This window comes from Lissotriton helveticus, chromosome 3_1 (assembly GCF_964261635.1).
Source record: "Lissotriton helveticus chromosome 3_1, aLisHel1.1, whole genome shotgun sequence".
Lineage (NCBI taxonomy): Eukaryota > Metazoa > Chordata > Amphibia > Caudata > Salamandridae > Lissotriton > Lissotriton helveticus.
Genome location: NC_136061.1, coordinates 490672536 through 490686924, shown reverse-complemented (window position 1 = coordinate 490686924; position 14389 = coordinate 490672536). Strand labels below are relative to the sequence as shown.

Here is a 14389-nt window from a genome sequence, read left to right as displayed (position 1 = left end):
CAAATCTCCAACCGCATCTCCTTCAAAAACAAGCTTTCCCCCAATGGTTCCAAGATTACATCAATACATTCTTAATGACCTAAATGCACTCTAAACTCTATATTAAAGGTAAAGAAAAGATACCATTACCACATGTATCCTTTTAACAAAATAAAAACAATTTTTCTTTTAAAACAACATCATAACATTTCTTAGACATCTAAAATATAATCATCAAATTTCTTAAGCATCCTAGAATTTCTCTTTTGTAACACAGAATTTTCTTGTACAGAGGAATCCATAAAATCGTCTTCGTTGGATTCAGACACATTAGATTCCATCTGACATGCACCAAGTATATTAAGTTCTTCATTACTCATATTACTTTGAGGAATATTATCACAGATACCATTCTCATCATCAACCCTCACATCACACCCATCTTCATAATTTCCAAAAAATTGTTCCTGCCCCGGTTTGAGAACCACAATAGAACTTTTGCTCCACTAACCGTTGTCCTTTAATAGTACAGCAGTATCAGTCACTCTTTCAACTTTAAAAGGAAGAGTGAATTTGGATGACCCCTTACGATTCAATGTTGGTTTGATAATACGTACCCAGTTGCCAATTTCCCCATCTTTATTCTTTGTTTTATGAGATAAATCATGACAACTTTTACCAGGAATACGAGCATCTGTAATATTCTTTCTGGCTTTGGCAATAGAAAATTCAAAATGTTCCTTTTCACCCTTTTTTTTACATAAAGGTGTCAGAGATTTTGCCTGTCTACCTCTCATTAGCAAGTATGGAGATTCTCCAGTACATGCATTTGGTGTCATGTGATAACTCCACCCTTTTTCCTTTCAGAAATTCAAAAACATCAATATTGCTCTCTAATGCAGCTTGTATTCCTTCCTGAAGAAATCTATTGGCCCTTTCTACTTGACCATTAGCACGAGGACAATATAATGGCGCTCTTTCTGAATACACACCAAATTTATTCAAAAATAATTTCAATTTACTAGAAATAAATTGCACCCCATTGTCAGACAAAATGGAAATAGGCGCACCTTCAATTCTGAAAATATTGTCCAAAAATACAATAACTTCATAAGTAACTGGATGCTCTACAAAAGTGTAATACATCCACTTTGAAAAATTGTCAATGACAACAATTAAAAATCTCTTTTCTCTGCCTAAACACGCTTAGGGACCAGAAAAAATCAATCGAAATTTTCTCCCATGGCCCAGCAGGAGCTTCTTGAACTGATAATGGCTGAGTAGATACTTTCTAATGCTTATCAGACTTCACACACACAGAGCAATTATCCACCATCCTCTCAACACAATCATCCATGCCGGGCCACCAACAGTGAACTATCAGCAGTTTTTTTGTACCAGATACCCCAGGATGCCCCGAATGAGCTAACTGGATACGTTTATTTCTCACACCAGCCGGTGGCACAAACAAATCACGTCTCAATAATATACCATTTTCAATGTAAGTTCATCAGCAACCTGAGCAAAACTTCTGAGATGAAGTACTACATTTTTACAAGGCGACCACCCATTGACAACAAAATTCTTGACTTTGGACAAAATGGTTTAATCGGGTACAGAATCATTCCATTCCTTTTTCAGAAATAACAAAATTACACAAATCAACAGCATCAACCAATGCCACAACGCACTCATGCTGGTCAATAATCTCATTTTCAGACTCCTCCTGAGGAGCAAGTCTTGATAAGCAGTCTGCAGTAAAAATGTTGCGTCCAGGAATATGCTGTATTTCAAAATTAAACTCTTGCAATAAGTCTTACCAGCCTGGATGAAGCTTTGCCACTTCTGACTCCATCCATCATATAAACAAGAGGTGTATGATCGGTAACTAGAACAAAAGGTCTCCCCCATAAAAAACTCTTTAGTTTTTCTACAGCCCACACACAGGCCAAAGCCTCTTTCTCAATGATGCTATAGTGCCTTTCTGCTCCTAGAATCCCTCTAGAAATAAATTAAATAACTCTTTCTTTGCTATCCACAATTTGTGTAAACACAGCACCTAGACCAATGGCACTGGCATCCACAGTAACATAAGATCTTCCTTGGGGATCAAACGTATTGAGACCAGGTGCTTTAGCTATAACTTTTTTAACATTAACAAAAGCTTCATCATGAATATCGGTCCAAGTAAATTGAGACCCTTTTTTTTAAAAGCTGTCTGAGAGGTTCAACCAGAAGAGCATAACCCTTAACAAATCTAGAATAATATTCTCGTAACCCCAGAAAAGAACGTAAACAATCTTTATCTTGGGGTCTGCTAGCTTTCTCCAGAGTATTGATGAGATCTTCCTTGGGAAAAATGCCATTAGGAGTGATCCTGTGACCCAAATAATTAATCTCCTCTACAAGAAATTTGCATTTGTCTTTACTCACGGTCATCCCCATGCCTCCTAGAATTTTTTATACACTGTCAAGAGTCTTGTTATGTTGCTCACAAGTTTCAGAAAAACTAAAATGTCATCCTGAAATGGCTGCACACCATTTAGACCCTGAAACGGACTTTCATTCAATTTTTGAAAGACACTGGCCGCTGAGGCCAAGCCGAACGGCATTCTCAAAAATCTATAAAGACCAAACGGGGTAATGAATGTGGTGAAATCCTTTGACTCATCAAGAAGCACCTGATGGTACGTTGACTTGAGATCAATTATGAAAAAAACTTTGCCCCATTAACAGCTGCCAGCATTTCTTGAATACGGGGCAATGAATAAGTATCTACTACAATATTTTTATTAAGAGACCTAAGGTCCACAGACAGCCTCAAATCTTGATTATTGTTTTAAGAGCTATCACTATAGCCGAAACCCACTCAAAACTATCAGTGAATTCGATGATGCCCTCAGAACACAAAGAATCTAGGTGAGATTTAAATTTTTGTCGTATGCCTAGGGGAACCATGCGTACTTTATGTTGAATTGGTACAGCTCCTTTCTTTAGTTTGATTTTATGTGTATATCCTTTTACTTATCCAACCTTATCTTTGAAAACATCAGCACGTTTCTTCAGGATAATCTCCAAAGAAGATTTATCCATAGAAATACTAATGACATCTAATTCTCTTAATTGAATAGGGCGATCAAATCCTAGGCATAAATTCACACCCAACCTCCCCAAGTCAAACCATCCCATTATGTTTTTACCATCAATTGCTACATTAATTTTTGTAATTATCTTGCGTCCTTCAAATTCCAAAGTATCTTCAAAGAAACATAACATAGAAAAGTCAAAATTACCAAATGCTTTGGGGTTAACATCAGTTTTCTTGAGTTTAACATCCCTCCAATTTTCTTTAAAAAAAAAATATGGGATAGTATAGTGATCGGTGAGCCTGAATTTGCCATGGCTTCTAAAGCCACTTCACCAACCAAAACATACCCAAAGGAGCTTTAAAGGGAATAGTAATATTATTTACAGAATCATCAAACAACTCATCATAAACAATAAGAAGCAAATTTTGTAAATCATGTTCAACACTAGATATATTATTAATACTAGAGTTTTATGGGTTTTTTGCTGCATGGCACACTGATAAAAAATGACCAACTTTGCCACATTTGATGCATTTTCTTTTAAAGCAGGACAGTCAGAACAATTTGACAAGTGTGTTTTGGCACCACATCTGTAACAACTCAATTTGTTGTCTGTTTTTTTTGACAAATCCCTTATTAAATGATTGCATGGCACAAACAGGAGAAGTAGAAGCAGTATTTTTAGATTCTTCTGCAGAAATAACTTTCGAAGAAATAATAGATCTTTCAATTCCTTTAGCCAAATCCAATACTTCACTTAAAGTAGGATTACGACAGTCAAAAAGTCCTTCTTCTATTTTTTTTTTACTCACATTAAAACACAAATGAATCTCTAATGAAGAAATCAACATTTGCTCCATAATCACAGTGTGCAGCCAAAACTCTAAATGCAGCCACATATTATTCGATGGTTTCATCAGGATGTTGCTATCTCTTATGGAAAGCATGTCTTTCAATCAAAAGATTGGGTTCATCCTGAAATTGTTTCTCTAGTCTTGCTATAGCTTCTTTATAGACATTCCATCCATCTCCTCCACCACTGGGTGGTGCTATAGGAACAAGATTTTTAAATATTTCTATTGCTAACGTCCCAAGAAAACTAAACAAGATTGCTTTTAACTTTTCAGGCGAGAATTTAGTACCATCAATGGATGTAGTTTTCAAAAGATTCAAACCATTTTTTCCATGACAATTTTGGCTTGCCTGGAATTTGTAAAAAATATTGTAGGCCTGTTACAAACCTGAGAATTCGCCATATTCAAATAAAGATTAATAAAGGGTTTGAATACTTAAAAACAAATATAAATGTGTGAAGTAATATGTTATAACAGTATGAACTGAATAGTATATCAATTAGTAAACAAGCACTAATAACATGTATTAATCAATGGTGTGCATATAGCTGAAAATTTAGAATCCAGTGTGCGCATCACTGTAAAATGTGCTGAAATTCGAAACGAGATAAAATTAAATATAATGTCCCTAAAAGGATAATCAATCAAGTGTGCGCATCACTGTAAAAACGCGCTGAAAGTGAAGAAAAAGTTAAATTAAATAAATACCACATGCAGGATTTCGAAATGAATAGTGAGTGAATCACTGAATCCACTTCAATTCAATATGGAGAAATGCGCAATGAACCGCTGACAAACTCGCAGATGATCCAAGCGCGGTTGCTCCTCAATTGATAGACGATACTGATGACAAATAAAGATGGCCGCCAATGACGTTTCTTCCATGAAAAGTCACGTTCGTAACTAAGCAACCTTTGAGAAACAAAATGGCCACTTGATACGTAGTTGCGTGCTGGTAACGTGCCTGGTGAACCGCATCGTGATTCAGACGAACAGACATCACTTCAGCGTTATTCTAACGATCCAACGTCACTTCACTCAGCACTTCCCCAAAGTTCAGAAGGCGAAGACTTGAGTGAAATCTCTCGTGCAAGAATTCTGCAGGCATCCACGAGCACACAACGGCCAATCTGTAAATTTAAATTGACAGTACCTTGAAAGTTTTTTTGTAGAGTCCACAAATTAATCACAATCACAAAGTAGAAACTGGAAGCAGAAACGAGTCCCCTCTTAAAAATGAGACGAACGGAAATTGTCTTGTCTCAAACGATAAAATTGGAAAAAATAAAAATAAATGCATAGTGTGTCAGCACATAAAAAAGACTCGTCGCCATTGTAAAGATGCAAAGGAGTCAAAAATATGTATAAAATATTTATTTAGTGCCAAGACCCACTGGTGCAAATATGAAAGCGTCGAGCTCTATCAAATCACCTACCGCATCTCCTTCAAAAACAAGCTTTCCCCCAATAGTTCAAAGATTACATCTATACATTCTATATGCACTCTAAATGCCATAATAAAGATAAAGAAAAGACACCATTACCACACTTCTAATAAAAACTTCACAATTAAATTATATAATCTGATGTGCTAAGGCGAAAAGCTTCCCCGTGTTATTGTATACATTTTTGGGCAACTTATCACATTCCAACATGCTTTGTTGCATGATTTACACAGCAAATATTTGTGAAGCTCTGCTAATGCAAGGGCTCCTACAGCCTCACCCGATCCTTGGGTCAGCTCTCCGTTAATTTGTTGTCTCAGCCATCTCTACGTTGTTATAAGCACAAGGCCCCTCCTCATAATGTTTTTTTCAACCTTGGCAGATCTGCTGCGTAACTATTCTCTAATAAGTGGCAAGTCTCTAGGCGCGTCTGGTGGCTCAGTGGACTAATGTATCCAAAAGCCTGTGTTCCATCTCACAGGTTCAAATCCCGGCGGGTCCACTCATTCTTTCATACACCGGAGATCGATAAAATGAGTACCGTTGGATAACAATAAGCATATATTATTCAGCGCTGAGATGCCCCGGGGTGAACATGAGCTTTCAAATACTTATGTTATCTTAAGGGCCAACCTCTTAGAAAAGGTTTGGCATCAGACACTGTGTGCAATCCTCGGGGTATGAAATGTTGAAGATCGCCTCTGGTCCCGTATCAAATCTGGCTGAACCCCAGAAACAAAGCCCAATAGGGGCGGTCAGTTTTGAAAAGCCCGTGATGGGGTACAGCCATAGTTCGCTCTCATCACCTGCTACACCTCCCAACCACTGCAACACCAGCCTAGTATGTAGTCACAGCCGGGTCCTAGACTAACCTGCCTAGGATGGAAATGTTCAAACGTCTACCTAAACCCTATTTCTCTCATCCAGGGGCAGCACCAGCACACACCCGCGACACTTAACAAGGAGACCTCAGTGAACGAACAACCCACGCCACGTGCAAACTCCACACCCAATCAACACTTCGCAACTCTTATGATGGACGTGATTGGCAGAGGTCTCAATGCTCCAATCCTAGCTCACCTTAGAAATGTGCGGTAACGCCCACTACAAAACGACTTCCAGAATATGCTCACTCCTTGGGTTGGTTATGGTGTGATCCGGAAGTGCTAACATTATGGGTAAATGATATCCGTTGGAAGCTCAACTACGGATGACGGACATAAAGCAGAAATTTACCGACGGTCCGTGTAAGTAGCGGACATGTTGTCACCGTAGGTTAGCGGTATCGTTTGCGTTCATGTCCTGTTCACCGTTTGAATGAGGTGGCAGCACGAGATTTCCAATTAATGTGCACCTCAGCACAAGTGTGTATCGATGTTGTGGTGTTATCTTGTCCTTTGTTGAACAACGTCAATGTTTCGATGTTTTTAGGAAACCCTGTACTGTTAAACAATAAAATGTCCTATCGTACATTTTTTTCCTCCTTGACTTAATTTGTATTTTTGCAGTTACCGACCCCCTTGCCACTGCCCTAAATCTGATGCAACATAGTCATTGAATCTTATCTGAGTTTGTGGTCATGTGAAAAGAAGATTTTCTTATATTCTCCGACAGAAAATTTAGATTTGACCGAAGATTAATGAAGCCTCGAATGTGGGACATGAGCAGCCAATGTACGTTCACTGTAGTTAGGACAACAATGACAACGTGTATTGTCTTGGTCAAATGGCACGCTGTACTGCCAATAAGGGCAAAAATAGTAGTTTGAAAATTAAAATCTGTGTCTGTGATACCTTTAGAAAATATCCTTTATTAAACCGCCTTTGCCCATGTTTATGGGGTTCATTACGCCGCTTGCCGAACGAGCTCTTAAAAGGTGGAATCAAAGTCCAAAAGTCAGGGTTTCCCGGAGCTTAGTTCTTTAGTTGTCACAGGTCTTTCGTTGTCCTGTACTTTTGCTGACTTCACACAACCTAGAATTAGCTAATAAGCAAGGCCTTAGTATGAAATTTCAATGAATGTTGCATTTGTACTTTTTATAAGAAAATCAAAACCCTGAAATATGACACCACTTTATCCTTTCTAGGGTGTAGGGCCTGGACCAATTTAGGCGATCTGACATTGTGAGATGGGCTAATGTTTAAGGACCTTCTTGGAGATGGTCCCCAAGTCTAAACTGTGATGGGGTGTTTCTCATATAATTGGAGTATGGCAGACAACACATATAGGACTCTGAAAATGGATAATAAAGAATTAAAAAATATATTTAACCCTCCACTCATCACAGCTCAAAATACTGTTACTGAGCCCTCCACTCAACACAGCACAAAACACTGTAAATGAGCACCCTGCACAAAACAATGTAAATGAGCAATGCAGACTAGCACAACAATATCAGTTGCCAATAAATGAAAGGTGCAAAACTGTTTTTTTTCTCCACTTATTGCTGCAGAAACTTGTAAATACACTCGTGTCCTGGCGTGGTAGTGAGAAACGAACTGTTGAGGTGGGGGACTGGTAAGGAGGAAATGCTATAGTATTAGGTTGCAGAACTGTCACTGATCATAAAGATATTTGATGTAAGCTGCAGCATAGATCATTTTTGCTAGCAACCAGTATGGCAAGGCCAGTGGCCATTCGAAAGACAGGTGTCTGCTGTGACAGAAAACAGCCGTGAGCATGTCGAACCGACTCACTGTCCTTGTAATGGCGTGCAGCTGGTTTCAAAGTCACAGCTGTGAAGATGGAGTAGTTTATGAAATACAGGTTTAGTAGGGGCTCGGTAGTGCTAAGTAATTGTTTGGTTGGGATTTGGTACCCTAACACACAATTCAATGGAACAGTTCAGCAGACAATATATTTTTTAATTCTTTGCTTCCCATGATTTTTTTTAGTTAGGGGGACAAGCATCTCAATCATATCTATGAAGCAAGAGAAAGCCACCCAATGTGGCTTTGCATGGCCGCATAGATAAGGAGTCAGACAAAGCAGCGCAAGTCGCTGTGACACCTTACTATATGTTAAGATGGCGTTGCAGTGGGTGTTCCTACACAAAGCCCAGTTTTTGAAGCTGCCCTAGATTTACAAAACAATGTAAACCTGAGGCAGCGTCAAAACCATATGCCTCTCCACAGCAGGCGTAACAAGGAGAAATGTTTATTTCTTCTCGTTTTTTCCTCTTTCCATTTGAGCTGCATTGTCAGGTACCCCTTCCTGCACAAAAACCATCCTGCTTATGTTGGCGCTAGGCAGCATAGGGGGAAAAGGACAAGAATGCACCATATTTCATTAATAAGGTGCATTTTTGCCCTTTCAACATTGACATAGGGCAGCACAGCGCAGTAAGGAGACTCGCTGCTGTGCCCTACGCCAATGCCTCATAAATGAGGCCCTTTTGTTTTTAGCCACACCTTTGACCACGTCCCCAACCACTGACCTTTGGTTTGCTAAACACGGTTTGTTATTTCCCCAATGTATAAATGATTTGCTGTGGTAATTGGGGGCATTTATGGCTGTCGATAGTTGGCAATGATGATGAGGTCCAAGTTCTAGAAATTTTTGTCAGGAGGGGTGGGCCTTACACCTAAAAGTTTTTGACAGGGGATCTCGGCATCTAAAAGTTTGAAGACCTCTGCCTAGAGTCATCTTATCCTTTAGAGAAGCCAGACGGATTCGCAGAGCTTGCTGTGACTCATTTTTTCCAACATAACAGTGTTGATACATCCGAAAAGAGGTTGTGTTGAGGGGCGGGCAGAATGAGTGCAGGTTTTTCAGCCTATGATCTCCCTGCTAATCGTGTAAGAAACGTAAGTACAGCCGGACTCCAGATGCAAATGTCTCCATCACGCCCCACCACTTCTTACTTCCATCTGAGTGTGGCATTTTAAGGAGAGTAGCTTTAGCTGCGATCTGTCATTTTGAATCCTGGCACATGGACATGGTTGCCAGTTCCACTGTTTTGGGGCACTTTTTTTGCAAGGGCATTTCCCATGTCTGCACACAGGTGTAGTTCGACGTACTTCGGAAGCAAGTGGACCATTAAATTTGCATTTTATTGGAGGCATATCGATGGGTGCTAAAGTTGTTGCTGCCTCAGATATCTAGGATTCTTTCAAGAGGTATCCGATCATAACCATTATTTTGTCCTGCACATTTTAAAAAATCCAGAGAAAACTGATCTGTCAGTACCCAAAATACAACTTTTTCTAAGACAGTTCTGACGGGAGTAACATTTATTCATGTATCGAATAGAGTGGACCAGAAAAACCTGTGTATACACGGCCTACTATTTAAGAATACAACCAGAATTAGAACACAAGTATTCCAACTGATGCAAGTCAGTCTTCAGTTTTTCTGTGTACAACCCAAATATATTCAGTACTGTGTCTATCATATATATTGTCCATGGATGATATTCTTGATGCCAATATCTAATTTCTGATCAAGTAAAATACGTACTGAAAGACTTAGGAAGATCTTTGTACTGATTGGAATACATGTGTTATAATTCTTGTATTTTTAAATAATGTGTCATAAATGTATATGTTTTCTGGTCGCCTGTATTCTGTACTTTAATACATTTTACTACTGTCAGAACCTTCTTGGAATGAGTTGTATTTTGGATTCTCCAGACAAATCAGTTTTCTCATATTTGAGATTGCTGTAGGCAGTTTCCATGTCGACCCTCTATGATAGCGTAAGTGTAGCCTGTTGCAGTAACATTCCTAACTGCCGCATTAAATACTGACCTAATTTCGGAGGTGGGGGGCGGGGAGGGGGGGGGGGGGTTAATTGGCAGGCATTTTGTTTCAACCGCTGCCATTGTAATAGTTTATTTTTTTTAAACCCTATCAAGATCATCTTGGATCTCGCTAGAGCAGAGTTTCGAGGCAGGAGGAGCAGTTTATTAGGTTAAGTCCAATTTTGGATCGATGTTCAAAGTGTTGAACACTTCTCCCTCTGGAGCTGGTCTCTGCGTTTTCAGCCCTTGGCAGCCGTCAAATGGACCTGCTTATGTTTGTTTACACTAGTGCCCAGGTTACTTTACTATCTGTAGCATTTGATGGTTAGTGTTAGACTCCCACCAGCCGAAGCATTGGTTGCCACACTCCTTGTTATAGCTGACGTAAACAACAATGTAGCTCTTGGTAAGATTGGAAAAGTTTAAAACTGCTGGCCTTTTAACAGCTTTTATTTTATTTGAAATATCTTAATCACATACGTACCCATGTCAAAAAGGAAGATCATCCTGGAGTCATTCTGGACTCATCTGATGATTACAGTCAGGCTATTCCTGCAATTATCTGGGGAAGTCATCTCAAGCCATCTTGAAGTATGCCTGTAGGACAAAAAATGTAAATGTGATGACGAACCTAGACTCATCACAAAAACTACAGTAGGATGGTGTTCTGATGATTTCTACTGGCAGAGAGTGATTACCTTTTACAACTCCACGAATACTAATTGGCAACTTCAGGATGAGGGAGAATTACTCCAGGATGGGTTCTAGCTAATTTAAGGATGACTGTCAATTATTCCAGGATGATCCTATAACCGCTCCAGGATGGAAGTGGATTACTCTGGAATGATCCCATGCCAATTTCTGGATGAGTGTGGATTATTCCTGGATGATCCTATGACAGCTTCAGGATGGCTATTGATTACATCAGAATGGCCCCATTATATTTTCAGAATGAGTGTTGATTACTCTAGGATGACGTGGTGAAAGGGAGGCATGTTTTTGTCCTTGATATTTGGATTTAAGTGGGGACTCCAAGACAAGTTCATTTTCACGGTCCGATGCGTCATTTTAAGTTGTGGATTTTTGATGAAGGACACTAGCCATCCCTGCTAAAAGGACCAGGTTTTCAAGTTTCTGCAAATTCATCCGCGAACTTGCATCACCAGGCTGAGAAGTTGTGCTTTCAGCAGGAGCTTGGTTACCAACTCTTATATAATCCAATCCACTCTGCTTGGCTTTTTTGTCCTTGCCTCTTTTCTCTGCAATGTCTTCCTCTTGTAGTTCGCGTAACACCCTCTTATGTCTACCAGCGCTTCCCCGATTGCCACAGTCCATTAACATCTGCTTTTTCTCCAGTGCCCTTTGAAGTAACACCTGTTTTAGACCCTCTGTTGTGCCAGAATAGCTTGCAATTATCTCTTGAAAAATATCCTGAATCATTAGACATTGTTTCTTCACTAAAAAAAAAGCAAGAGAAAAAAAATATATTTACATATAAACTTCAAAACAGAAAAGAACACATTGACCACTTGCAATATATCTTCATGCTCTAGCCATAATATATAAATAAAGAGGTATTGATAATAAAAGGACAAATGTACAATCTATCCATAACCAAGTAAGTAAGTTTTCCTTAATAGACAGTACACATTGTAAGCCTGAATTTGAACCTCCTGAAAATAGTTTATCCAAAAATAGCTGCCTTATAGTAGTGCCACAAGCTAAACGTTTCAGTGCTTTTCATAAGTGTTACATTTGTCTCTGGAGAGCAATCCAAGGCATATGTGGGGACATGCATGTTCATTTTTACTGTCCATTATTGGATTAATTAATCACAAATGTAGGTTTTACTGAAACAGGTTGGTAATTTGTACCGTTATCCTGCAGTTGCAAACTTATTATAAAGGTTTACTTATTGTGCTTACCAGATGATTGGAACAGAATCATAGCTTTAAAATCTCTCTCTTCGGTGATTGGCCAACCAGCTTCATCTACAGAGAACTTCCCCGGGATTGTCCAAAAGCAGGAAGTCACCATCTTTTCGAACACACACAGAATGATCGCAAGTGAAAAACAGGACGTTGAATGAAGCCATGATTACGTCCTGCTAGATATAGAAATCAGGAATTAGTTTGTGTGTGGTTTAAGTGGTAAAATACAAAGCATATCAAACTGATTAACAGATTTAATTGGAGAAAAGCACCCCAAAAAGTACACTGACCTGGTGCAATTTCTATCTAATATGCCTAGATTGTGGACTACAAAGAAGTGTTTGGGCATGCACTGAAGGCCATTGAGGAAATTACCTAATATCAACTTTATTTTGGGAGAGCCAGAGTGTATGCTTAGGTCTTGCTGCTCAGGACAAATAGTAATAGCAAAGTAGAGGCATTATGAGAGAAATAGAAGAACTATCAATAAGAGAGACACAGAAGGCGAGAGAGAGAGAGACAGAAGGCGAGAGAGAGAGAGAGACAGAAGGCGAGAGAGAGAGAGAGACAGAAGGCGAGAGAGAGAGAGAGACAGAAGGCGAGAGAGAGAGAGAGACAGAAGGCGAGAGAGAGAGAGAGACAGAAGGCGAGAGAGAGAGAGAAGGCGAGAGAGAGAGAGAGAAGGCGAGAGAGAGAGAGAGAAGGCGAGAGAGAGAGAGAGAGAGAGAAGGCGAGAGAGAGAGAGAGAGAGAGAAGGCGAGAGAGAGAGAGAGAGAGAGAAGGCGAGAGCGAGAGCGAGAAGGCGAGAGCGAGAGAGAGAAGGCGAGAGAGAGAAGGCGAGAGAGAGAAGGCGAGAGAGAGAGACAGAAGGCGAGAGAGAGAGAGAGACAGAAGGCGAGAGAGAGAGAGAGACAGAAGGCGAGAGAGAGAGAGAGACAGAAGGCGAGAGAGAGAGAGAGACAGAAGGCGAGAGAGAGAGAGACAGAAGGCGAGAGAGAGAGAGAAGGCGAGAGAGAGAGAGAAGGCGAGAGAGAGAGAGAAGGCGAGAGAGAGAGAGAAGGCGAGAGAGAGAGAGAAGGCGAGAGAGAGAGAGAAGGCGAGAGAGAGAGAGAAGGCGAGAGAGAGAGAGAGAGAGAGAGAAGGCGAGAGAGAGAGAGAGAGAGAGAAGGCGAGAGAGAGAGAGAGAGAGAAGGCGAGAGCGAGAGAGAGAGAGAAGGCGAGAGCGAGAGAGAGAAGGCGAGAGCGAGAGAGAGAAGGCGAGAGCGAGAAGGCGAGAGCGAGAGAGAGAAGGCGAGAGAGAGAGAGAGAAGGCGAGAGAGAGAGAGAGAAGGCGAGAGCGAGAGAGAGAAGGCGAGAGCGAGAGAGAGAAGGCGAGAGCGAGAGAGAGAAGGCGAGAGCGAGAGAGAGAAGGCGAGAGCGAGAAGGCGAGAGCGAGAGAGAAGGCGAGAGAGAGAGAAGGCGAGAGAGAGAGAGAGAAGGCGAGAGAGAGAAGGCGAGAGAGAGAGCGAGAGAGAGAGAGAGAAGGCGAGAGAGAGAGAGAAGGCGAGAGAGAGAGAGAGAAGGCGAGAGAGAGAAGGCGAGAGAGAGAGAGAAGGCGAGAGAGAGAGAGAGAAGGCGAGAGAGAGAGAGAGAAGGCGAGAGAGAGAGAGAGAAGGCGAGAGAGAGAGAGAAGGCGAGAGAGAGAGAGAAGGCGAGAGAGAGAGAGAGAAGGCGAGAGAGAGAGAGAGAAGGCGAGAGAGAGAGAGAGAAGGCGAGAGAGAGAGAGAGAGAGAAGGCGAGAGAGAGAGAGAGAAGGCGAGAGAGAGAGAGAGAAGGCGAGAGAGAGAGAAGGCGAGAGAGAGAGAGAGAGAAGGCGAGAGAGAGAGAGAAGGCGAGAGAGAGAGAGAAGGCGAGAGAGAGAGAGAGAAGGCGAGAGAGAGAGAGAGAAGGCGAGAGAGAAGGCGAGAGAGAGAGAGAAGGCGAGAGAGAGAGAGAAGGCGAGAGAGAGAGAGAAGGCGAGAGAGAGAGAGAGAAGGCGAGAGAGAAAGAGAAGGCGAGAGAAAGAGAAGGCGAGAGAGAGAGAGAAGGCGAGAGAGAGAGAGAGAAGGCGAGAGAGAAAGAGAAGGCGAGAGAGAAAGAGAAGGCGAGAGAGAAAGAGAAGGCGAGAGAGAAAGAGAAGGCGAGAGAAGGCGAGAGAGAGAGAGAGAGAAGGCGAGAGAGAGAGAGAAGGCGAGAGAGAGAGAGACAGAAGGCGAGAGAGAGAGAAGGCGAGAGAGAGAGAAGGCGAGAGAGAGAGAGAAGGCGAGAGAGAGAGAGAAGGCGAGAGAGAGAGAGAAGGCGAGAGAGAGAGAGAAGGCGAGAGAGAGAGAGA

General features: G+C 41.2%; 1 long non-coding RNA gene across 4 annotated transcripts in view; it reads right to left on the bottom strand.

The window, feature by feature from the left end:
• LOC144822633 (uncharacterized) overlaps nt 1-14389 on the bottom strand; it is a 131330-nt gene that overhangs the window by 113645 nt on the left and 3296 nt on the right. Inside the window, exons 2-5 of one of the 4 annotated variants that reach the window (XR_013608654.1) lie at nt 12034-12215; nt 10807-11565; nt 10593-10705; nt 1568-5052 (exon numbers count right to left, since the gene is read on the bottom strand). This is a non-coding gene — a long non-coding RNA (uncharacterized LOC144822633). Of the gene's footprint in view, nt 1-1567; nt 5053-10592; nt 10706-10806; nt 11566-12033; nt 12216-14389 lie in introns of those variants that run through there. The other 3 variants (XR_013608656.1, XR_013608653.1, XR_013608655.1) reach the window with 3 other exon arrangements.